At 48.0% G+C, this 26137-nt stretch overlaps 1 protein-coding gene across 1 annotated transcript in view; it reads left to right on the top strand.

Annotated features, from left to right (window-relative positions):
- Positions 1-9302: 9302 nt before the first annotated feature.
- The window catches only part of LOC140722348 (NACHT, LRR and PYD domains-containing protein 3-like), a gene marked incomplete at its 3' end in the record, with an annotated part of 46807 nt that continues 29972 nt past the window's right edge, over positions 9303-26137 (top strand). The window contains exons 1-2 of the mRNA XM_073037113.1: positions 9303-9441; positions 24668-24831. The remainder of the gene's footprint in view (positions 9442-24667; positions 24832-26137) is intronic.

The following is a 26137-nucleotide window of genomic DNA, read 5'->3' as shown; positions in this document are numbered from 1 at the left end:
GAGCAGACAGTATGGGAAAGTATTTCATGGGGGAGGGTTGATTACAATGGTATTAAGCAGGTACTTGAGAGCATAAATTGAGAACAGATGTTCTCAAGCAAATGTATATTGAAAATCTGAATATTTTTTAGGGAGCACTTGCGTAGGGTTCTAGATAGGTTTGTCCTTATGAGGCAGGTAAAGGGTGATAAGATGAAAGAATCATGGTTGACAAGAGAAATGGAGCATTTAGTCAAGGAAGAAGGAAGAGTACTTGAGGTTTAGAAAACAAAGATCAGCTAAGGTAGCTAAGAAGGAGCTCAAGAAGTGATTTAACAGTGCTAGGAGGGGACTTGAAGGCTTAGGATTAAGGAAAGACTCTGGCTCTGGGTAAGCTTCTGTTAAGGTTCCCTTTTTTCCCCTCACTGTTGTTGGGGTTAATTAGTATTGGGGTTAATTTGTGTCGGGGTTAATTCGTGTTGGGGTTAATTCGGGACCGCCATTACAGGTCAGGAGTGGCTCACGTAACGCACATCATGTTAGGAAGCTGGAATGCGAGCGAGGGGGAGCGAAACTGGGGACCCCGCTACACCGATACTATTAGTGTCACGCGATACAGTAAACAAAAGAAACTCGTGAGCATCTGGCTATGGGCCAATAGATGGACACGAGTGCCCGATATTACCTAATATGTAACGGGGTATTGTGGTGGGGGGAAAAAGGGATATAAATAAGAGCAGATTGTAAGGAGAGGCCAGAAAGCGCGCCTTCTCCAGCGATTCCGTCGACTCGCTGTACCAGTTACGATTCCAGCCAATAAAGCCACGTGTTGCTATATTCCGGTGTTGGTTGTCTCTCTTCCTAAAAGAATACAGGGCAGAATTTCAAGCCCAACATTTGGTGACCCCGACGTGGGGAGGGAGAGACAACACAGGCTGGCGGGTCCGACGGCAGACAACTTGCGGCCGCAAGCTCGACTAAGGTCAGGAAGTGCCTGTTATATCAAAGACTTCCACTAGGTAGTTAAATCACTGAGTTAGATCTTGTCTGCTGACGGATCCTCACCAACCCCAAATTACCCTGGGAGAGATCATTCCCGGTGCAGAATCGTGACTGGTAAGTACTAACTCTTAATCTGTTTTTAGGAAGATTCTCCGCCCGTGGAAAAGTCTTCTGAGTGAGGGTACCCGCCGCCCACGATGGGCATAAAAGTCTCAGGAGTGAGGAGAATTAAGTTGCGGACACCGTAGTACACAGGGATAATGACGGCGCCTACCTTAGACTGGTTGTTAAGAGGAGAAATCTCCCACGCGAAGGTCAGGTTTTGAAAGGCGACCGTCCCACATTTGATCCTCTCTGTGTACTAGGGAGCCATGGAGCACTTCAATTTCGAGTTACCAAAACTCAGACATTGGTGTGTTGAGTAACAGAGTATATGAGAGTTTTTAGAAATATGGTAAAATTGATAACTGTGCGAGTTCAATAAACTAACAGTGAGCGGCCGCAGGGGTCGGACACCATCAAGGTAGGAGTGGAAGTGTTCCTCCGAGGCCCGGGGAAGCTCACCTGGAACGGAAAACGGTGGCATGGTCCATACCCTGTCGCCGAGGTCTCCAACAGGGCATTAAAAGGTAAGAAGTGAGGAGGAGAAAATGTTCCGTGGTACACCTTAGTGCACGGGGATTTTGACTGCGCCTACCTTAGACCGGTTGTTAAGAGGAGAAATCTCCCACGCGAAGGTCAGGTTTTGAAAGGCGACTGTCCCACATTTTGATCCTCTCTGTGCACTGGGGAGCCATGGAACACTTCAACTTTAAGTTACCAAAACTCAGACACCTGCGTGTTGAACAACCTGGTGTCCCGTGGTGGCGACTGAGCCTAAACCACGGCACTAATCTTACATCGCAGCTATTGTTAGATAATGCCATTATGGACCCCAACAGTGTACTTAAGGTACTAGACCAGGCACCCCACCAGAAAGACCACCTTCTAAGTGAGGTTCGATGCACCCTTGTAGACCCCGTTCACATGGCTAAAATTTTGGATAACCTGGCAGCGAATCCCCAAACATCTGCCAGAACAGTGATAAAATTAGGTAATCCGCCCCCTGCCTGGGAGGGAATAAAGCAGGCCCCGCCACACAAATGGAAGACGGAGCTCACAATGAGTCTGACCCCAAAGTGGGAGTCACGGGATTGGCCTGAGAAGGGATCAATGCAATCAAACTTTCCGCGTGGCATTGGACCTTTAACAACCGTGCCCCTATCGGGCACCGCCCATCCGGCAAGTACAACCGCGGAACTGGGGTTTGTGGCAGTCCATCTCACGTATCCCCCTGATTCAGACTTCACCCAAAAGGAGTCCGCGACTGTGGCCCCCGCCACTGTCGCTGCAAATAGACCACGCACTGGAGAGGTGCTCCAGAGCGTCAGACACTCGATCTCCCATAACAATACAGTAAAGGAAGGTGAAAAGAAATTACACATGTTAGAAAAAAGCCTTCAGGCGTGGAGAGACAAAGGATGGTTCCCAGCCGATGACCAACCATTTCTGATCCTCTCCTTACTGGCTGAATTTCAACTTCGTGTCCTCAATGATATGGAAAACAGACGAGGGGAGGCAAAACGAAAGTTTTTTGGGAAATCCAAGTCCGTAGCCAAATTAGAGGATGAGGATGTGTATCTCAAGGAATTCCTGTCCCGGTTCCAGGCGCATGCGGACAAACCGCCGGGGAACTCCGTGCTCCCGCGCCCCACACCAAGGGAGTCAGCCACGTGTCCAGACCCCGAGACTGACCCCGCAGACCCAGAGTGGATCATAGACCACCAGCCTCTTTACCCACCATTTCCCTCCGGATGGTCTAACGCCGCTCATGCCCCGCATCACAATATCCCAGTAACGGCCCCTCCACCATATGCAGAGCCCCCCCAGCCACCCAAAGCAGATCTAGCACCATCAGTCCCGTCAGCCCCACAGGAGAATGTCCAAGCTCCTATGATGGAAATAAAAGGTGGTATTATTGACGTAGAGGACCCCATCCGAGAACATATGCTCACCCTGCTAACGCAGCACAGCCAGCAACTAAACGAACTCACTGCCCTGACAGAGGAGGAGGCGAGGGCACACAAAGCCCATGCCGCCCTCCCGAAGGTAGGGGAGGACTGGCCGGACTGGTGCCTGCCCTCCGAACCTCCCCACTCAGTCATTCCAGCATGCCGCCCTCACGATTCTAGGTGGCAAGAGAGACCCTGAGCTGAGGCGACAGACCGAGCCTCCTGAGGAGGACTCGGTAGTAATCACAGGGTCTGGACTGCGAGCCACACTGGTAAAAGGCAGCCCGTCCATAGGTCAGGCTAACGAACCCGACCCCTTGGAGGACGGGGATAGCACGCCGGGGGATGGTGTCTCCTGGCGGGGTCTGCAGGGTCCCCTATTGGCCACACAGGGAGGGGGGGTGAAGTATGTCCCCTGGGCCCGTACTGATCTGGACACGTTAATAAAAAAGCTGCCGCCACTAGCATTTGGTGACCGAGATCCCACAACCAGCCTCAGCCCAGCTGGCCGAGGTCTACGGCCTCCTGCGCGCCTTAGAGCTTAGTGAGGGTTTGCGAGTCAATATTTACACCGACTCTAACTACGCGTGGGGGGCTGTGCATATAGAGGGAGCAGCTTGGATCCGGCGGGGTTTCAGGACCGCGGCTGGTACCCCGGTGAAGCATGAGAGACCTCTCCGCAGGTTGTTAAGGGCAGTCCGCTTGCCGACTCAGGTCGCAGTGATAAAGGTGGCAGGCCACAGCTCCTCAAACACCCCCGAGGCTAGAGGTAATGATGCAGCCGACAGGGCGGCGAAAGCCGCAATTCAAATGCCCACCCTGAGGTCAGGGAGGGACACCTCAGACTGTGAACCTCCTGGCTCACCCCGCCCGCTGGCCCAGCCGGAATCCCGAGGTTTACAGGTCGCTCCGTTGCTCCAAGCGGATGCTCTGCTCCACCTTGCTGAGTTACAGGGGGCAGCATCGGAAGCAGAGCGTCAGGGGTGGATTAACAAGGGAGCTGCTCGACAACACTTCACTATGGGAGATACGGACCACCATATATGGCGGTCCGAGGGAGGGGAGATAGTAGCACCCAGGGCATTACTACCGTCACTATTTAAGGAGATCCATGGGCCCACCCACATAGGGATAGCCAAGGTAATAAAACTTATAAAGAATCACTGGTGGGCTCCAAAATTGAAGGAGCACATGGAAAATTTGAGAGCTGAATGTAAAATCTGTAATGAACACAATGCCCGGAAACCACTGCCTCATCCGATGCTCAAATTCCCCAACCCCACGGGACCATGGCAGGAAATTTGTATGGATTTCACGGACATGGGAGCAAGATTAAGGACCCCCAAGAACGACCGATACCTGTTAGTTGTAGTGGACCGATTCTCGAGATGGGTAGAAGCTTTCCCCACGAGGGCGGAGGATGGTGAGACGGTGGTCAACATCCTTACCCAGGAACTGATTCCCCGATACGGTGTCCCCACTAAAGTCTGTACAGACAATGGCACCCACTTTAAAAACGAACACTTGGCCAGAGTAGAGGGTGTTCTAGGGATAACCCATCGGTTCGGCAGTGTCTACCACCCAGAAAGCCAGGGCCTAGTGGAAAGAGCAAATCGAACCATAAAAGACAAAATTGCAAAGGTAATGGCAGGCACCCAGCTCACTTGGGTGGAGTCTCTCCCCCTGGCTCTGATGTCCATGCGGCAAGAAAAGAATGGGGAAACCTTTCTAACACCACACGAGATACTGACAGGGCGCTCCATGCCCGGACCGCGCACATCACCACGGTGGGAGGAAAACTGGGAGACAATGAATCAGGACATGACCCAATACATGAGAGTCCTGGGCCAGATGGTGAGGCTCATAGCTAAGCAAGTCAGGAATGCCCACCCTGAGGACGCACCCCCCGAGCTGCCGCTAAAAATAGGAGATGAGGTCTACCTGCGGCAGCCAGGGCGCTCCTCCTGGAGCGAGCAGCGATGGCATGGCCCGTACCCTGTTACAGAAATTTCAAACAATACACTCAAGGTAGGAAGGGAGGGGGACAATAACTGGCACCATTTCTCGCACTGCTCTAGGACAAAGAAAGGAAGACCGATTGATCCCGACTCCGACATAGAGGAGGATGACGCCATGGAAAACCCTGATATGGGTAGGAGTGATGCTCCTAGGTAAGGCGCCGATGGCCGAAGCGGAAGGGGAGGAGATGCGTGCGGGGCGAATATCATCCTTAATGCGGACCCTCATACAGGTAGGACATTCCAGTTCGACCTGTGCGATGTGATCAACTGTTGGGGCGACAAGAAAGCCTGGACTGGGTATAATGTCTACATGTGTCCATTCACCTTGGGATACCCGAACCCATGGGTAAAGGAGTGTAGCGCATGGATAAATGTATGGTGGTGGACAGGCCCAGACCAGTCCTGGCTGGATAAGAGGCCAAACAATCGAGGGTCCTCCAAACCCTACTATGAGTTTAAGAGGAAGGTGAGCCTTTACAGGGGCTCTGTTTGGGGAAGAAAGCAGGGAGTGAATCCGTTAATCCTGACACTCAAGGAAGAAATACACAACCCTTTTAGTATGAAGGGATGGTCGTCACAGACCTGCTCCACTCATCGCGGGTCAAAGAACAGGGGGCAGGGGGCGTGCTCTATCTGATCATAAGGGCGGACGTGACAGGCCGAGACCCATGGGGAATTATCCGGATCAATCTGGGAACCCACACAGACCCAGGATTGGGTCCCACAGCCAGCCCTGTTCTGGTAAAGAGTTCGGACACGAATAAGATAACTCCCCGGGAGTATATTGCAATTGAGACAGGGTACGTGGAAGCAAACGCCTGGGTTGACCGAGTGGTCCAATACACCACCCAGGCAGCGATAGGGGACTGCTGGGTATGTGCTACGGGGAAACCCACACTCCTCATGAGTCCCAGCCCCTTCGAGGAAGGAAATGACACCTTCCGTTGCGCCCTCGAACTCATGTCACTAACCAACCCCTCTGCCGGGTGTAAGTCCTGGGAAACCTATTTCCCCATGGCCCCGGCCAATGTGACCCCACCAGCCTTTAGGGTGGACCCGATCAGGAACATCACTTGCGTTACTAACCTGTCCCCGTCGGATCAGCCCTACAGAGTGGGCAACCTACCTGACAGTGCGTGTACTACCTGGATCAGTCTTACTGGCACCGAAAACGCCACCATGCTGACTGTCAGCAGAGCGGACCTCTGGTGGTACTGTGGGAAACGGGTCCTATATAATTGGCTACCTGTAAACTGGGAGGGGACCTGCACCCTGATCACTCTAAATGTACCTCTTTTCATTGCGGCAAAGAATCCAGGGGACTACACCCTCAACCCAATCCCGGATGAAATCGGGAGGTGGTATAGGAACAAGAGGGCGCTCACTGAAAGGGGGGAAAGGAACCCCAATGGGATATGGATTGATGCTATCGGTCAGGCTAGAAACATCCCGGACGAATATAAACTGGCAAACGAGGTAGCTGCAGGCTTTGAGAGCTTTCCACTTTTTTCAGCCATATTCCCAATCACCACCAATAAAAATGTCAACCGGATCAACCTGATCCACTATAACGTTCAGAGGCTGGCTAATCTAACCAGGGACATCGTGGAAGCCGTCCACGAGCAGCTATCACAGACGTCCCTAATGACCCTGCAGAACAGAATTGCCATAGATATGATCTTAGCAGAGAAGGGCGGAGTGTGCGCCCTGTTTGGTGACATGTGCTGTATGACCATAGCGAACAATACAGGCCCGGACGGATCACTAACCAAGGGCTTGTCTAAATTGCGATCCCTGGCTAATGAGCTAAAGCAACAATCAGGAGTCAATAACCCAGTGCTGAATTGGTTGAAACGTACGTTTGGGGAATGGGGGGTCCTACTTGGACAGTTGGCACTGGGACTGTCTATTTCAATTGCTATCTTTATCACGTGTGGTTGTTGTTGCATACCCTGCATCAGGACCCTAGTGGTCCGAACTATAGATCGAGCCTTGACTGGAAAGGATGGACCTCCACCGGCGTACCAGGCACCCTTGTTCCCGGTGGAAGGGGCGACCGAAGCCCTCCCGAAAGCGGACGCACTATGGGAGAACACGGACTGGAATGGGCCATACCAAGGAGGAAATTGAGAGTTGTTTTTGAATAAGTTTTCTGAAATGTTGCATGCTACGTGTAAAAATTGCGAATGTTTAGGGAACCCCTACCCATATTTTGTGACCCTAGGTCGGACAAATCAGGATGTGCAAATAGGGAGGACACGCCAAAGAGTGCTGGGGGACACTTACCTCCCTGCCTGATCCCGGCAGCCGCGGAAAAGATTGTAAGGGATGTGGGGATGTGGCCTTTGGGAGGCCAAGGGAGGGAGTGTTGGGTTTAATTAGTGTTGGGTTTAATTAGTGTTGTGTTTAATTAGTATTTGGGTGTTTAATTAGTAGTGGGGTTAATTTGTGTCGGGGTTAATTCGGGACCACCATTACAGGTCAGGAGTGGCTCACGTAACGCACATCATGTTAGCTGGAATGCGAGGGAGGGGGAGCGAAACTGGGGACCCCGCTACACCGATACTATTTGTCACGCGATACAGTAAACAAAAGAAACTCGTGAGCATCTGGCTATGGGCCAATAGACGGACACGAGTACCTGATATTACCTAATATGTAACGGGGTATTGTGGTGGGGGGAAAGAGGGATATAAATAAGAGCAGATTGTAAGGAGAGGCCAGAAAGCGCGCCTTCTCCAGCGATTCCGTCGACTCGCTGTGCCAGTTACGATTCCAGCCAATAAAGCCACGTGTTGCTACATTCCGGTGTTGGTTGTCTCTCTTCCTAAAAGAATACAGGGCAGAATTTCAAGCCCAACATTATGCAGAAATGAGTTCTGTGGGGCAGGAGCAATCTGAGACAATGGGTCTACCTGGACAGGCAGGTTCAAGGTATCAAGGTATGCAGAAATGAGTTCTGTGGGGCAGGAGCAATCTGAGACAATGGGTCTACCTGGACAGGCAGGTTCAAGGTATCAAGGTATGCAGAAATGAGATCTGTGGGGCAGGAGCAATCTGAGACAATGGGTCTACCTGGACAGGCAGGCTCAAGGTATCAAGGTATGCAGAAATGAGTTCTGTGGGGCAGGAGCAATCTGAGACAATGGATCTACCGGGACAGGCAGGTTCAAGGTATCAAGGTATGCAGAAATGAGTTCTGTGGGGCAGGAGCAATCTGAGACAATGGGTCTACCTGGACAGGCAGGTTAACGGTATCAAGGTGTGCAGAAATGAGTTATGTGGGGCAGGAGCAATCTGAGACAATGGGTCTACCTGGACGGGCAGGTTCAAGGTATCAAGGTATGCAGAAATGAGTTCTGTGGGGCAGGAGCAATCTGAGACGGTAGGTCCACCTGGACAGGCAGGTTCAAGGTATCAAGGTATGCAGAAACGAGTTCTGTGGGGCAGGAGCAATCTGAGACAATGGGTCCACCTGGACAGGCAGGTTCAAGGTATCAAGGTATGCAGAAATGAGTTCGGTGGGGCAGGAGCAATCTGAGACAATGGGTCCACCTGGACAGGCAGTTTCAAGGTATCAAGGTATGCAGAAATGAGTTCTGTGGGGCAGGAGCAATCTGAGACAATGGGTCGACCTGGACAGGCAGGTTCAAGGTATCAAGGTATGCAGAAATGAGTTCTGTGGGGCAGGAGCAATCTGAGACAATGGGTCTACCTGGACAGGCAGGTTCAAGGTATCAAGGTATGCAGAAATGAGTTCTGTGGGGCAGGAGCAATCTGAGACAATGGGTTCACCTGGACAGGCAGGTTCAAGGTATCAAGATATGCAGAAATGAGTTCGGTGGGGCAGGAGCAATCTGAGACAATGGGTCCACCTGGACAGGCAGGTTCAAGGTATCAAGGTATGCACAAATGAGTTCGGTGGGGCAGGAGCAATCTGAGACAATGGGTCCACCTGGACAGGCAGGTTCCGAGGCCCCGCCCACTTACCTGGTGACGCGCTGGCGACATCGCGCATGTTCGGTGGAGCAGGAGCAATCTGAGACAGTGGGTCCACCTGGACAGGCAGGTTCCGAGGCCTCGCCCACTTACCTGGTGACGCGCTGGCGACATCGCGCATGCTCGGTGGGGCAGGAGCAATCTGAGACAATGGGTCCACCTGGACAGGCAGGTTCCGCGGCCCCGCCCACTTACCTGGTGACGCGCTGGCGACATCGCGCATGCTCAGTCCGGGAAGGGCGGTGTTGTTTTTCGTTCTTTGTTGAAGCGGGTCGGCGGTGGGATCGGGATCGGGATCGGGATCGGGAGGGGTCCTCACCCTCGCCCCTTGGGGCGGGGAGCCGGGGACGGATTATTCTCTGCGGGGCGACACCAAGAGTTTCCTTTCGGTGAGTATTGAAGCAGGTCCGGAGCGGGGAGGTCTGATGTTAGGCCGTGAAACCCATTAACTTTCCCGAACTGGAGAACTGGGGGTGGGGGTGGGGGTGGGGGAGGGAGAGAGAAACACAAGGTGATCGGTAAAGCCTGAAGGGGAAGGGGATGAACTTTCCCGAACTGGAGAACAAAAGGTGGGGGTGGGGGAGGGAGAGAGAAACACAAGTTGATCGGTGAAGCCTGAAGGGGGAGGGGATGAACTTCCCGAACTGGCGGCCTCGCCTCGCTTCCTTCACAGAATCTGCCGGGGTAGGTCCGGGTTGTGAGACCTTCACACCGAACCGTCTGAGATGAGCCACCGCTCAGCCCCTGTTGTTCTGGTCCTGTTAGCAGGATGAAGTAAAACATGTTTCTATATTGTTACTGACAGAGAAATGTACAATTTGTGTTCCGTGTGTTATCTGAATGTACTTGCCTGTGATGCTGCCACAAGTCAGTGTTTCTCTGTCCCTGTACCTTCCCGTACTTGTGCACTTGGCAATAAATTCAACAGGACCTGAGAAATCTCAGTGAGATTTGATTAGTGATGATCATCTTGGCAGCTCGGTTGGTCGAATGTGTGAGACAGTACACTGTTAAATGCAAAACCCTGAACAGTGTTGATGATCAGAGGGATCTTAGACTCCCTGAAAGAGACTGCACAGATTGATCGGGTGGGTAAGAAGGCAAATGGCGTGGTTGTCTTTATTAGTTGAAGCACTGAGTTCAAAAGTCGGGATTTTCTGTTGGAGCTTTATAAACCGGATGGGGGGTGGTTTGTTTTTTTATCCCGTTCGTTGTTGAAGCGGATCGTCTGGGGGATCGGGAGTGGCAGGGAAAGGGTCCTCGCCCCCTCCCCCCCGGGGGAGAAATCAGTTTCCCATCGGTGAGTACTGAGGGCAGTGTCGAGTCGGCAGCTCTGATGTTGGGCAGTGAGTCTCGTTAACTTCCCGAGCTGTCGGCCATTTACTCATTTTCCAACTCTCTGGGCCCCTCTAAGACGGACACACTTCACTGATCTCTCCCTGCGAACCAGCAACCCAGGCGGTCAATCTCCACACAATTAAAATGGCGAATCAGCCTCAGGGCAAAGGGGCGCCTATTTAAAACAGAGATTCGGAGACATTTCTGTAGCCAGAGTGTGGTGAACGTGTGGAATTAGCAGAGGGAGCTGTGGGGGTATTTACTAGGTTCTTGAGTGGTTACGATGAGAAGGCCGTGGAGTGGGGCTGAGGAGGGAGAAAAGGGTCACCCTGATTGAACGCCGGAGGAGACTCGATGGGCCAAACGGCCTAATTCTGCTCCTATGTCCTATGGAGCCGGTTTGTTGTCGGGGAGACGCGCCCACCGGTCACGGTATCCTGTTTTCCGCTCTTATTCTACCGCAGATCTGCAGCCTGCGGGTTTTTCCCGGGGACACCCCCCCGCACCCCGGCTCTGTCGATGTGAGCATCGCATCGCGCATGCTCACAGTCTGCGGAATGCAGTGATTTTTGGCCGGCGGAGTCCAAGTGACGGTTTTGTGCTGACGTGGATTTGTTGGAGAAATCTAATATTGGCCAATGAGTCCCGTTAACTTCCCGAACTGTCGACTTCGCCTCGCTTCCTGGAAATCCTCAAAAACGCTTTCACTTCAGATAAGCCGCTTTTAATCCTGCTGATATGTATCTTCTCCCTAATCAGAAAGGAGAATGCCCCAGGTTGTGGGGATCTTTCATTTTACCGAGGGAGTGGGAAGTCCAGAAGGAGTTCACGTAGGGGAGACTAGGTTCTGTGATGAGCTGATCTGTATCCGTAACTCTGCAGTTCCTTGCAGCCACGGGCAAAGCAGTCGCCGGACCAATGCGTGGAGTATCCGGATGGGAAACTTTTTATGATGCATTGATAAAATTTGCTGATGGGCAAAGCGTATATTCCAAAGTTCTTATGGTTTGTTCTAGCTTTGTTATTTTCAGATCTTTTATACAGTTGTATTGTGGTGAGCATTTGGTCCATAACGACAGATGAGGCAGCTCATTAAACTCAGTAACAGTTTTATCGTGATAAACACAAAATAGACCGGCCAGCACGACCCAACCAGTCTCATACAGACGGGAGGTGACCATCACATACCCTGGTTACAGTTCGTGTGACCCAGAAATACACAAGCAAGTAACTGTATAATCCAAGCTAAAAGGTAACAATAAATGAACTGGAACATCCCATCCTAATCCCACAAAAGCATTTTAACACAAGAACAATAAACAGTGCTGCTCATTAGAAATGTAGGGGGTGGGCTGTTGACCAACCCCTCCTCCTGAGGACCATCAGTGATCGTCCTTGATCCCTTCTCCCAGCTGATTCCATCTGCTCATTCCCCGCCCATCTTGTTCAACCTCTGTCCAGCCTGTATCCCACCACCTCAATGATATATATCAACCATCTTGTTCAACCTCTGTCCAGCCTGTATCCCACCACCTCAATGATATATAACATCTTGTTCAACCTCTGTCCAGCCTGTATCCCACCACCTCAATGATATATATCAACATCTTGTTCAACCTCTGTCCAGCCTGTATCCCACCACCTCAATGATATATAACATCTTGTTCAACCTCTGTCCAGCCTGTATCCCACCACCTCAATGATATATATCAACATCTTGTTCAACCTCTATCCAGTCTGTATCCCACCACCTCAATGATATATATCAACCATCTTGTTCAACCTCTGTCCAGTCTGTATCCCACCACCTCAATGATATATATCAACATCTTGTTCAACCTCTGTCCAGCCTGTATCCCACCACCTCAATGATATATAACATCTTGTTCAACCTCTGTCCAGCCTGTATCCCACCACCTCAATGATATATATCAACCATCTTGTTCAACCTCTGTCCAGCCTGTATCCCACTACCTCAATGATATATATCAACATCTTGTTCAACCTCTGTCCAGCCTGTATCCCACCACCTCAATGATATATATCAAACATCTTGTTCAACCTCTGTCCAGCCTGTATCCCATCATCTCAATGATATATATCAACCATCTTGTTCAATCTGTCCAGTCTGTATCCCACCACCTCAATGATATATATCAAACATCTTGTTCAACCTCTGTCCAGCCTGTATCCCACCACTTCAATGATATATATCAACATCTTGTTCAACCTCTGTCCAGCCTGTATCCCATCATCTCAATGATATATATCAACCATCTTGTTCAATCTCTGTCCAGTCTGTATCCCACCACCTCAATGATATATATCAACCATCTTGTTCAACCTCTGTCCAGTCTGTAACCTATCATCTCAATGATGTATATCAACCATCTTGTTCAACCTCCATCCAGTCTGTGCTGCCTGGGGTGATGGTAGTGGCAGATACATTGGGACTTTTAAGAGATATTTAGATCAGCACATGAATGTGAGGAAAATGGAAGGATATGGACATTGTTCTGGCAGATGGGATTAGTTTAGCTGGCCATTTCATTAATTGAATAGACTGAGCACTGTGCTGTACTGTTCTGTGTTCTGTGTCTCTTGTTGAGAGGTTTTGGGGTAATGGAGGCAAAAGGAGTGAGTGGGAACAACAGGTCACTGGAGTCCAGTGTGGGAAATGTGAGATCACCCACTTCTGTAGGAGAAACTGAAATCCTGAGTGTGTTAAAATGGAGAGTTTAAGTGCAGTGGGTAGAGAGGGAGGTGAAAGGTACATTGTATTTATTGTAAGAGTTATTGGGTGTAAGAGTGAAATGACATTAACAATTACTTGCGTTTTGTTGAGATTGTACCTGGAATATGGTGTAAAATCCCGCTCCCCATACTGACATGGGTTATATAGACCTGCTGTTGAAGAAATGCTTAAAAAAATAAACCAGCAAACTATAGACCAGTGCTTTTGACATCAGTATTAGAAGCACTGCATATATAAGTATTTGAAAAGACAAGACTGACTTGGAACAGTCAGCATGACTTTGTTTACTCCTGACAACACACACAATTTTTTTTTTGATGAGGTTATGGGGTATGTTACCAGGAAAGTAGATAAAGGCAATGAAGTGTATGTTGTTCACATGGTCTTTTGCAAGCATTTAACAATCCTGCGTGGGAGGTTGGTCAAGAAAATTCATTTGCATCACGTTCAACGTAAGGAAGTAAATTGGAGTAGACAATGGCATTTTGGGAGAAGGTGGACTGTGATGGTAGAGGATTGTCTCCATTAGAAGGTGGACTGTGATGGTAGATGATTGTCTCCATTAGAAGGTGGACTGTGATGGTAGATGATTGTCTCCATTAGAAGGTGGACTGTGATGGTAGATGATTGTCTCCATTAGAAGGTGGACTGTGATGGTAGATGATTGTCTCCATTAGAAGGTGGACTGTGATGGTAGATGATTGTCTCCATTAATCGTTGGGTCCGTTGCTGTTTGTCATCTATATCAATGATTGGGATGGTAATGTTTTTAACTTGATAAGCACATTTACATGTGACACCAAGATTAGGGGTGTAGTTGACAGAGAGGCAAATTATCTATCATAGGTTACAGGGCTCTGGAACAGCTGGAAATACTGAGCTGAAAATGGCAGATGGAATTTAATGCAGGCAAGTGTGAAGTGTTGTGCTATGGTAGGTCTTACACAGTAAACAGTAGAGCACTAACGTTGCAGTGGAACAAAAGGATCTGGGAATAGAGGTCCATAATTCATTGAAAGCAGTGCCACAGGCAGATAGGGTAGTTAATAAATGCTTTTGGCATAGTGACCTTCATCAATTAAATTATTGACTACAGGAGATGGCATGTTATTTTGAAGTTGTATATGACATCGGTGAGTCCAAATTTAGAGTATTGTGTGTAGTTTTGGTCACCTACCTACAGGATAGTTTTGGACTTTAATCCTTGAAATGCTACAAAATTGAGAGGAGATTTGATAGATCAGTGCAACATGAAGATGGGTATAGATAGGTAAATGCAAGCAGGTCTTTTCCACTGAAGTTGGGTGGAACGACAACCAGAGATCATGCATCATGGGTGAAAGATGAAAAGTTTTAGTGGGACATGAGTGGATAAGTCTTCAATCAGAGGGTTGAGAGAATGTGGAACGAGCTGCCAACAAAAGTGGTACATGCGAGCACGATTTCAGAACCGATGGGAAATCCGCCAGGACCCTGGTGAAGTCGTTGTCGGACAGCGTGATGGAGTCGAGGTGAGGGGCTGGCAACTGGGCTGCACCCAGGGAGAACGTCTGAAAAGTCTCGGCGTGGACCAGTCTCTGCCTCGGCAGGTCGACCAGCAGGCTGTGAGCCCGCAAAAAATCCGCACCCAGAAGCGGTTGGGCTACGGCGGCCAGTGTGAAGTCCCACGTGAACCGGCTGGAGCCGAACTGTAGCTGCACCATACGGGTGCCGTAGGTCCTAACTGTGCTGCCGTTCACGGCCCTCGGGGGGGACCCGGTGCCCTACTGCGGGTGTCGTAACTCGTCGGAGGTAAGACGCTAATCTCGGCACCGGTGTTGACCGAAAAACGGCGTCCCGACCTCTTGTCCCACACATACAGGAGGCTATCCCGATGGCCAGCTGCCGTAGCCATCAGCGGCGGCTGGCCCTGGGGTTTCCCGGGAACTTGCAGGGCAGGCTACAGCGGCGGACTTCTGCGCCCCACCGCTGGTGGTAGAAGCACCATTTGTTGGGCTCCTCACCCCTGCCACTGGGGTTAGCGGGCTCTGCGGCCGGGCCTGGTCTGGTCTGCTGCTGGGAGCGTGGCCTGGTGATCTGTGCGACGGATGCCCCACTCACCTTCTTGGCGTTCCACAGCAAGTCCGCCCGGGCTGCCACCTTCCGGGGGTCGCTGAAATCCGCGTCGGACAGCAGCAGGCGTATGTCCTCGGGCAGCTGCTCCAGGAATGCCTGCTCAAACATGAGGCAGGGTGTGTGTCCGCCGGTCAGAGACAACATCTCATTCATTAAAGCTGATGGAGGTCTGTCTCCCAAGCCATCCAGGTGCAGTAAGCGGGCAGCCCGCTCGCGCCGTGAGAGTCCGAAAGTCCTTATGAGTAGGGCTTTGAAGTCCGTGTATTTGCCATCCTCCGGGGGCGACTGTATGAACTCCTCAACCTGGGTGGCTGTCTCCTGGTCGAGGGAGCTCACCACGTAGTAGTAACATGTGTCCTCTGAGGTTATCTGCCGAACGTGGAATTGGGCTTCAGCTTGCTGGAACCATAGGTGAGGTCGCAGCGTCCAGAAGCTTGGCAGTTTCAACGAAACCGCATGAACAGAGGAGGCATCGTCCATCTCCGGTCCAAATATCGTTTGGACCGTCGGGGTCACCAATTGTAGCGGTGTGCTACACGCAGCGCTAAAATAATGACACGGAGTCGGTAAACTGCAGTTAAAGAAGAAGATTTTATTCGAACTTCACAGCCTCGCTTTAAAGCCTCCCTGATCCCGCCCTCCCCGGGCGCGGATGCTGTAGGGGGCACGTACTCACAGTCCCCCGCGGGCTTTTCCCTTTGTTGGTGAAGCAGAGTTGGTGCCCTTTTGGGACTGGCCTTTGTGCCGGCGCGCTGGCTATTTGTGAGCCGGTTCGAGTGCGCTAGGAAGTGGGTCGCCACAGATGGGGGAATATGGCTACCGTGCAGGTGGGTGGGAACAGGTGGTTTAAATGGCTCAGACAATGCACCTGTACTGTATTCTGTTTCGATATGACTCTCTAACCATGACTCCTTGATCACAGACAAAAGTTTGATTGAGTAAAGATCCGAAATTAATATCAGACTTGAATAATTCACACCTTAATTCCCCAAGAATACTCAACAGCCTGGATGTGTTTAAACTGCCCACACGCTCCCTGTCACGGATATTTCGTAACCAGGGAAAGGCAAAATGCTGGAGTAGCTCAGCAGGTCCGGGCAGTATGTATGGAGCTGAATACAACGGGAACGTTTCGGGCCGAGACCCTTCAGTGGAACTGGAAAGGACGAGGGAAGAGGCAATATCATTGATTGATTTGGAAGGTGCAGGTTGCTTTTGTGTGAGACTCGGAGCTCAGGGTTTGTGTTTAAACAGCTGCCTGCATATTCCTCAGAACAGGGAGCAGCCTTTCTGCTGAAACCAATTCAAACTGGTTTGACATTTCACTCTCGATCACATAAACAAAGTCACTTCAGTGTTCTGTTTAACTATTTCTGCATATGCAAATGTGCTAAACTGTTAATAGTTTGCAAGGAACCTGTAACATGTCATAAACGACACTGCCGATGGGCTTGAACCAGCTACATTACCAGTTACAGTTGCTGTCCTGTTTGCTGTGAGTTTGCAGAATTTAATTCTTTTTACTTCAAACTCTCATTATCTGCAGTTGTTTTTAAACATTTTTTCACGATACTTTAAAAAAAAGATCCACGCCATTCCCAACTGTGACATTCCTTAATACAAAGACACGACACAGTGTATGAAAAGTGCATCTTTCCCAAAATTGCCAATAACCCTTAAAATATTGTTGATGTAAGGGTAAAGGTGAGGGGCAGAATGAGGTGGAGAGAGAGAGAGGTTGAGCAGGGAGAGGGGAAAAAGTCAGGGCGAGGGTCTGTTACGTACCCCGTAACTGGCTGTCTAACCAGCAGAGAAAGAAGAATTTGTTGGAGTCTGGTGGTACTATACTAAAGGTGTTTATTAATAAAAATAAGCAAAACCATATCAATAATGCAAATATACATATAAAACCAGTTAGCAGTAATAACCTAAAAATGTAGGAATAATAATAATAATAATAATCAATAATAAACAAGCTCTATTGATGTCTAGGGGTAAATAAATTGTCATAGAAAAGTATAAAGTTCAGTTCAGTTCATGAGTGCTGATGTAGTTGTAGTTGTTGTATTGTAATGGAGAGAGAGAGCGAGATGTAACAGCTACAGTCAGGCAAACCTTCCTTTGCTTTCTTAATCCGTCGTATCGGTGTGGTTATTCAGTTATGACCCCTCCGTCCTTCTGCTAGACCGTTCTTCTGTGGTGGACTCGTCACTCTGGCATGAGTGGACACACGCACAAATCCCCACCAGCCCTGCGTTAACACTGATTGCCTTAATGACCGACCGCCTGGTTCGGTCTTCGAAGCCCCACCTTTCTTGTGGGTTCCAAGACTCAATCAGTGTCCACTGGCGTGTCTGGAGGGTGTCTCTCCAGACCTGTCTTTTATCCTTACTAACGGGGACTCAGCTATCCATCACTCCTGAATGACTGTGTCCATCAAATAAGGCCTCAATCCACTGAGGAATGTTTATGAGCAAACTATTGTCCTTGCAGGAACAAGACATTGCTGAGTTCGAATTTGGAGTATTGACTGCAGTTTTGGTCATCTATCTATAGAAGATAAATAAATAAGGTTGAAAGAGTACTGGGAAAAGGTACGGGTTGTTTTTCTGGGAGATTCCAAGCTCAGGGTCTGGTGGAAGCAGCTGTTTGGCCCTGCACATTCCACAGAACCATAGGCAGTTCTTCTCAAAGCAGAACTTTAGGCCATTCTGCTAAAACCATATCCAACTGGTTTGAAGTTTCCCTCTCATTTGGGTTTGAAAACATTCACATTATTAGTCTGCTTAACTATTTCTGCTGCAGGGAGGGTGAAAGCTGATATAAAGAACACTACCGATGATTTCGAAACCACAACGTTACCAATTACAGTTGATGCTCTGCTTGCTGTGAGTTTCTGGAATTTTATCATTTCTTCCTTCAGACTCACATTGTCTATATTTGTTTCTAAAACATTCTTTTCATGATTCCTTAAAAAATCAGTTTGTGACAGTCACCAGACCATGAGACACAGGAGCAGAATTCAGCCTATCAATTCAGCTCCGACATTCCATCATGGCTGATCCCCGATCCCACTCAACCCTATACATCTACCTTCTTACCATATCCTTTGATGTTCTGAATGATCAGGAGACAATCAACTTTTGCCTTAAATACACCCACGGATTGTCCTCCACTACAGTCTGTGACAGATTCACTACTCTCTGGCTAAAACAAATCCTTCTTTAATCTTTTCTAAACGGTCGCCCCTCAATTTTAAGGCTGCAACCCCCAGATTTGGATGCCTTCACCACAGGACCCATCCTTTCCACATTCACCCCAGCCAGTCCTTTTAATAGTCAGTAGGTGTCAATGAGATTCCCCAGCATTTTTCTAAATTCCAGTGAGTACAGACCCAAAGCTGCCACATGCTCCTCGTATGTGAACCCCTTCATTGCTGGAATCATCCTCATGAACCTCCTGCGGTCACTCAACAATGACAACACATGCTTTCTGAGATATTGGGCCCAAAACTGTTGATGACACTTCAAGTATGGCCTGATTAACGTCTCATAAAGACTCAGAATTTTCTCCTTGCTTTTATATTCTATTCCCCTTAAAATAAATGACAACATTGCACTTGCCTTCTTTATCACAGACTCAACCTATAAATTAACCTTCCAGGAGTCAGACCCGAGTACACCTGATTCCCTCTGCACCTCTGATGTTTGAACATTCTCCCATGCAGATGACAGTCTACATTATTAGACGGGGATAGACAGGCGGTAGCTGGGCAGGAAAAAGAAGGAGAGATGGAGAGGGATGAAGGCATGAGAGAGCAGGGAAGGAAGGGTGTGGGGAAAGAGGAAGGAGAGTTGAGCATGGGATGAGTGGAGCACGGGAGGGGGATGGAGAGAGCTTGGGGTAGGTGGGGAAGGAGAGGGTGGGAGGAAAAGTGGACGGGGGTGGGAGAAGAGCGCAGCGGGGTGGGGGCAAATGGGAGGAAAGCGAGTGTTTTGTAATGAGCGACAGACACTATATAACCGAATAACCTCGGGTGTAGCGGCTCAGACTGACATCTCTGTGTATGGTGAGCACACCGCTCACCCGGCACCTCACTGAACTCCGTCCGGTTTCAACATCACAGTAAGTGTTGTCTCCGAATCTTCAGAACCAGGGAGCATTTACAATGGGGTTTGGCTTTTGTCGGGCTCGGGAGGGAAGTCAGTGGGAGAAGGGAACTCTGAAATCTTCAAATTAACAAATTAATTATTGACCAAATGGATTAAAAGAAACAATTACCTTCAACTACAAACATTCTCCAGTTGGTTTCTACTGAGACGCTGTAGAAAAACCTTTCTGCAGTGATATGCGAACTGTCCCCACAGGGCAGTGAAAGAGTCTCTCTCACTCTTCTCCCTCCCTGACACACACTCACTCACATACACAGGAAAAACTATTGAGAATACAGAACTACTGTAAGATATTGGCATTCGAAACATCGCCATGGACGATGCCACAGATCGATTCATTTAATTAAGTAGCAAATATATATATATTAAAACTACAGATATTGGGTGTTTGAAGTAAAATAAACTACTGGAAACTTTCAACGTCTAATAGCAATTGTAATAAGTAGACATTCAGATTGCAGACACTGGTGAACTTTCTTTTCTATATCATTGGTGTTTTAATGTTTTTTCCTGTTACAGAAATATTTAAATTCAGTGTTAAATTGGCTTTCTTCACAGTTGAAGGTGAGCGCGAAATGTTGAAGTAGTATTGTAGCGGGGTGCTACGCGCAGCGCTGAAATTACGACACGGAGTCGATAAACTGCAGCCACAGAAAAAGTTTATTTCAAAAACACAGTCTTGCTTTAAAGCCTGTCTCCCTCACTCGATACTTCGAGAGGCACGTAACTGAAACTCCTTGAGGCTATCTACCTTTGTCTCTGGCTCTGGCTAATTGTCAGCCGGTTCGAGTGTGCTAGTAATTGGGTTGCCACAGTTTGTTTGTTTTCAGCAGAGAAGCCGCTCCCTGCTCCGAGGAATGCCTGCGTGTCAGAATTTGCCCTGCAGACAGGCAGCAGCTTGCACACAGAAAATTGCACTGTGAGTCTCACAGAGCAGCAACATCGGCCCCTCCCCCATAGTTACTAAATGACCCTCGTCTGATGGTCTGGTGTGAAACTAGAAGAAAACGACTTGAAAATATACCCACAGGAAGACTAAACGTTCTTAGTGAATTAAGGTGAATTCAGCTTCTGTTCTTTATTTCTGATCTTTACTTCCAGTTGACACGTTACCCGTGTTTTGGATCAGTGATCAAGAAGTTACTTGCAAACAAGAGAACATTTGCAGATGCTGGAGCAACACACACAAAATGTTGGAGAAACTCAGCAGGCCAGACAGCATCTAGGAAAAGAGTGAACAGATGACGTTTTGGGCCAAAACCCTTCGGCAAGACTCCTTTCCCATATGCTGCCTGGCCTACTGAGCTCTTCCGGCATTTTGTGTGTATTGGAATAAGTTATTCGCTCTATTTTGTCTCTTCTGGCGGTCGTGGTATTTGTGTTCTTGCATTATCCTGTCTGCACGGTTGAGATTCTCCACAATTCATGTCAAGGTTAAAAACAGTTCCTGAATCAGGGGTTACGATTCCAAAGCAAGTGTGCAAAAAGATGTTTAGTCAACATGGCTTCTGTTTCTAAAACTTGTGACTTCAGATGAATGCGTGTCGTTTTTCTCGTGACTGTGTTTATTGTTGGTGTTTCGAGCTGATTTCCTCAACGTCCTTTAAAAGAAAAGACGTTGATTCTGTTCAAGGTCTCGGTACATAACAAACATTGGGGGCGGGGTGACCAGTTACAGAAAGCGACAGGCGGCATTGCAGAGCGAACACCATGATTTCACTGTGTGGGGCAGCAGGCTCGATGGGCTGAGTGGCCAATTTCTGCCTGGTCTGTGCACAAGAAAAGCTCTGACTACAGAGTTACTGTAAACTAAGTTAATAAGTACGGACCACGGCAAATAACCTACTGTTGAACAAAAAACAACTATTGCAGTAATTAAATCATCCAGAACGTTGACCGAGATGATAAGCAACAATGAACCTAGCACCGACCCCCACTGCACCCCACGAGTCACTGGTCTCCAGTCAGAGAGTCAAACCATCTTCCACCACTTACTGGCTTCTCCTGCAAAACCAATGTCCAAACCAATTTACCACCTCATTCTGAATGCCAAACCTTCTTGACTAATCTCCCAGGTGGGACTCTGCCGAATGTCTTGCTACATTGTACTGAACTATATATTTTTAATTCAGTAAATTAACTGTTCTCTATCCCAGAGCAGTAAGTGTCACGTTGTTCCAGTATGATAACTGACCAACAACATTATTGCACATTATACCTTCACTGCTCTGGGGAGAAACGAACCATAAAAGTTAGGAAATGGTGGGGGGGGGGGGTGGTGTAGAGACTTTGTGTAGCTGTGCTGTTGCCCATTGTCTGAGTCCAGGATCTGATGACCCCAGGGCTGCTGCAGGACCATCCACACTGCAAGTGTCCTCTCAGGGCAGTGAGAACGAGTCTGTTTCAAAAAGCCTCGGATATCCCTGTGAACACAGCCCCAAATCGGCAATGCCCAGAGTCCGGCTCTCTGGAAAGTGAAACGATAAAGATGGTTTCCCATCACTGACAAGTGGAGCAGCGGCATTACTGGCTCACAATGGCTGTTATTGTCCCAGGGATGAGGATGTGATCTTTGGCCGTCCAGCTGCACAGTTTGTTATTGGGGAACAGAGAAGAACACGGGAAGTGGATCTTCAGCCCGATGGACTCAATCGGAATTAATCCCCGAAGAGTCATCAGGAGGATGTGTCATATCACAGGCATACGTAGTGAATGTTGTTGGCTTTGTGGCAGCAGTACAATGCAATATATAATATTAGAGAAAAAACTGCATTACAGTAAATATCTGTTACTAAAAGTTAAATAATTATTGCAAAAATGAATTCAGTGAAGTAGGTTCATGGGTTCCATGTCAATTCAGAAATGGGATGGCAGAGGGAAGGAAGTGGTTCCTAACGAGTTGAGTGTGTGCCTTCAATCTCCTGTACCACCTTCCTAGTGATACCAATGAGAAGAGGGCATCTCCTTGGTGAAGCAGATCCCTAATGACTGATGCCGCCATTTTGAGGCATCGCTCCATGACGATGTCCTGGATGCTACGAAGGCTACTGCCCATGATGGAGCTGACTGAATTGACAACTTTCCTCAGAGTATTTCGATCCTGTGCAGTAGCTTCATCACTTCCCCCACCCTACCATATGAAGCAACGTGCAGACAGTTAGAACAATTTTTACGGTACAACTGCAGAAATCCGCTAGTATTTGGTCACATCCCAAATCCCATCAAACTCCTAATGAAATATAACGGCTGCCGTGCATTCTTTGTAACTGCAATGATATGCTGGGCCCTGGATAGATCCTCAGAGATGCTGACACACAGGGACATGAAGTTGCTCACTCTTTCCACTGCTGACCAAACAATGATGATTGTTGTGTGTGTGTGACCTCATTTTACCCATTCAGAAGTCCACAATTAGAACATTGGTCTTACCGATATTGAGTGCAAGTTTGTTGCTGCAACACCACTCATCCAGGTGATATATCTCGCTCCTGTTTGCCTTCTACTCACCATCTGAAAATCTGCCAACAATAGTGGTGTCATTAGCAAATTTGTCACTGGCATCTGAGCAGTGCCAAACTGCACAGCCATGGGTGCAGAGAGAGTAGGGCAGTGGGCAAAGCACATATCCTTGAGATGCACCAGTATCGATGGTGATGTGCAGGCGTTACATCCAAACTGCACAGATTGTGGTTTTCTGTTGAGGAAATTGAGGACCCGGTTGCAGAGGGAGGTAGAAAGGCCAGCGGTTCGAGCCTTTTGATCAGAACTGTCGGAATAATTGCATTACACGCTGAGCTCTGGTTGAGAAACAGCATTCTGATGTAAGTATCCATATTGTCAAGGTAATCCAAAGCCGTGTGAGGAGCGGATGAGATTGCATTGTGACCTATTGTGGATACAGGTAAATTACAGTGGGCCCAGGTCCTTGCTGAGAGAAGAGCTAATTCTAGCCATCGCAAACCTTTCAAAGCATTTCCTCACGGTAACTGTTATTGCTATGGACGATAATCATTAATGCAACTCACACAGCTCTTCTTGGGCACTGGTGTAATTGTTAGCCTTCAGTCTGCCTAACCAAAATGCTCCCACGAATGGAGCCTTTGTTGCAGCGCAGATGGAATTAAACACTGCCGGATAAACGTTTATGAAACCTGAACATTTTTCTTTGTTGTACTGCATTTATATCCTGTCCTTTAATTAGTAATTAAAATCAAAAGGATTTTTTTTCTCTTGTCTGTCTTTATCCTAAAATATTCATAGATGCATTTTACAAAAGAGGACACATCTACGATGTTGTGCTTTTCTCAGTCCGTGTGAAAATTTCCGGCTCAGAGCAATAGTTGATCCATGTAGCTGCAAAAATAGTAATTAGAGGGAACATTGGAGACCGAACCACGTTACATTCTATGCATATTAATCACGATTGAATATGGTACATTATCGTGCTTCCTGTTATAGAGGAGATGTTAAAAGTCAATAGAGTGGACAAAACAGTTTCACTGGGAGCCTCTCTGGTATCTAGGAAATAGTAATGAATAACGCAAGAAAAATTGATAATAATTTCGCCTTGTCCGTGGGAGCGTACTGTGAGGCAATGATGCTCAGGTGCTTAACAATACAGAACTAATTCTGAGCAGCGAATAACTAGACGGTCCATTTACTATAAATTCAAGAGCTTTTCGTTTTCGTTTCTCGAAAGATCACTATTAATGCCCCGATAATCACTTTTACTATATTTTCAGAACACTGTGTGTAGTACCTCCCCCATTATAGGTATGAGCAAGGATGAGATCTGGGCCAAATTGCGCAATTAAGCGTTCAGCATATCACGCATAATCTTGGATAATCCCAGTTCTGATACTGGGTCTTCCACAGTGTCTTGTTCCACAGATGCAATCTGCTGTACCGAGTTTCCAGCACTTTATAAGAGGACGCAGGAATATGGCATTGGGGCGAAAAAAAAATCAACCATGATTGAATGATGGAGGAGACTCGATGGACTGAATCACTTCATTCTGCTCTGATATCTTATCATGACTGAATGATGAGTCCTTCGTATCCCGTATCAGGATTTGTGACGTGTGAGGGACAATTACAGATTTGTTCCATGAGATTCTTTTATTTGTCTTCAGCGTTTAAATTTCAGTAAGATTCGCTTTTGAAAAAATTGAGCAGAAATATTTTTTTCTCCTTTGTATTGTTAATGTGCTTCATTATCTCTCTGGTTAAAGTTAGACCTGCGGTGAGAGATTTATTGGAAGAAAAGCCCACAGCTGGAAAGAAGCCACGAATGAGAACGAGGGAACAGCGACAAGTGAACCAGCCCGAGGACTGAGAGTACCAACTGAAGAGAACCCTCTGACTCAGAGTTTTCACTGATTCAGTCAGGAGAAAGTTTGGTGAGTCTCATTCACTCGAACACTGGTCCTGTAAACATTGCATATCTTTACAAAGGAAGGTACAAATTAGGTGGAATGCCTCGGTCAGACCAAGTTGCAATCACTCCAGGTCTGGTAATGTGCTTTCAGAAGCCCAGCTCTTTACAGTCACTCACATTCTCTGAGTCTTTGCTCATTTGAAGGTCCTGCATCATCTGAAGTAGCTTTTGGTCAGTTCTGATGTTTCCTTGTTACGTTATAATCATTTTAAAATGCGTTGACAATTTCATCCCTTTCTTAGAAGCTCCAAGTGTGTCGTATTGTAGTGATAGTAGAATTTGCTTCAAGGTAGCAAGAAAAGAGTGGTGGTTGAAGATTTCTCCTCGCAATGGAGGCGAGTAATTAACGGTGTGCCGTGAGGCTACAAGTTGGGACCTTTGACATTTGTTATTTTATAGCAATGATTTAGATAGATAGATAGATAGATAGATACTTTATTCATCCCCATGGGGAAATTCAACTTTTTTCCAATGTCCCACACACTTGTTGTAGCAAAACTAATTACATACAATACTTAACTCAGTAAAAAAATATGATGTGCATCTAAATCACTATCTCAAAAAGCATTAATAATAGCTTTTAAAAAGTTCTTAAGTCCTGGCGGTTGAATTGTAAAGCTTAATGGCATTGGGGAGTATTGACCTCTTCATCCTGTCTGAGGAGCATTGCATCGATAGTAACCTGTCGCTGAAACTGCTTCTCTGTCTCTGGATGGTGCTATGTAGAGGATGTTCAGAGTTTTCCATAATTGACCGTAGCCTACTCAGCGCCCTTCGCTCAGCTACCGATGTTAAACTCTCCAGTACTTTGCCCACGACAGAGCCCGCCTTCCTTACCAGCTTATTAAGATGTGAGGCGTCCCTCTTAATGCTTCCTCCCCAACACGCCACCACAAAGAAGAGGGCGCTCTCCACAACTGACCTATAGAACATCTTCAGCATCTCACTACAGACATTGAATGACGCCAACCTTCTAAGGAAGTACAGTCGACTCTGTGCCTTCCTGCACAAGGCATCTGTGTTGGCAGTCCAGTCTAGCTTCTCATCTAACTGTACTCCCAGATACTTGTAGGTCTTAACCTGCTCCACACATTCTCCATTAATGATCACTGGCTCCATATGAGGCCTAGATCTCCTAAAGTCCACCACCATCTCCTTGGTCTTGGTGATTTTGAGACGCAGGTAGTTTGAGTTGCACCATATCACAAAGTCCTGTATCAGTTTCCTATACTCCTCCTCCTGTCCATTCCTGACACACCCCACTATGA

Source organism: Hemitrygon akajei, unplaced genomic scaffold (genome assembly GCF_048418815.1).
Source record: "Hemitrygon akajei unplaced genomic scaffold, sHemAka1.3 Scf000075, whole genome shotgun sequence".
NCBI classification, from domain to species: Eukaryota; Metazoa; Chordata; class Chondrichthyes; order Myliobatiformes; family Dasyatidae; genus Hemitrygon; species Hemitrygon akajei.
Note: the sequence above shows the minus strand (reverse complement) of the source record. Positions and strands in the feature narration are given on the sequence as shown.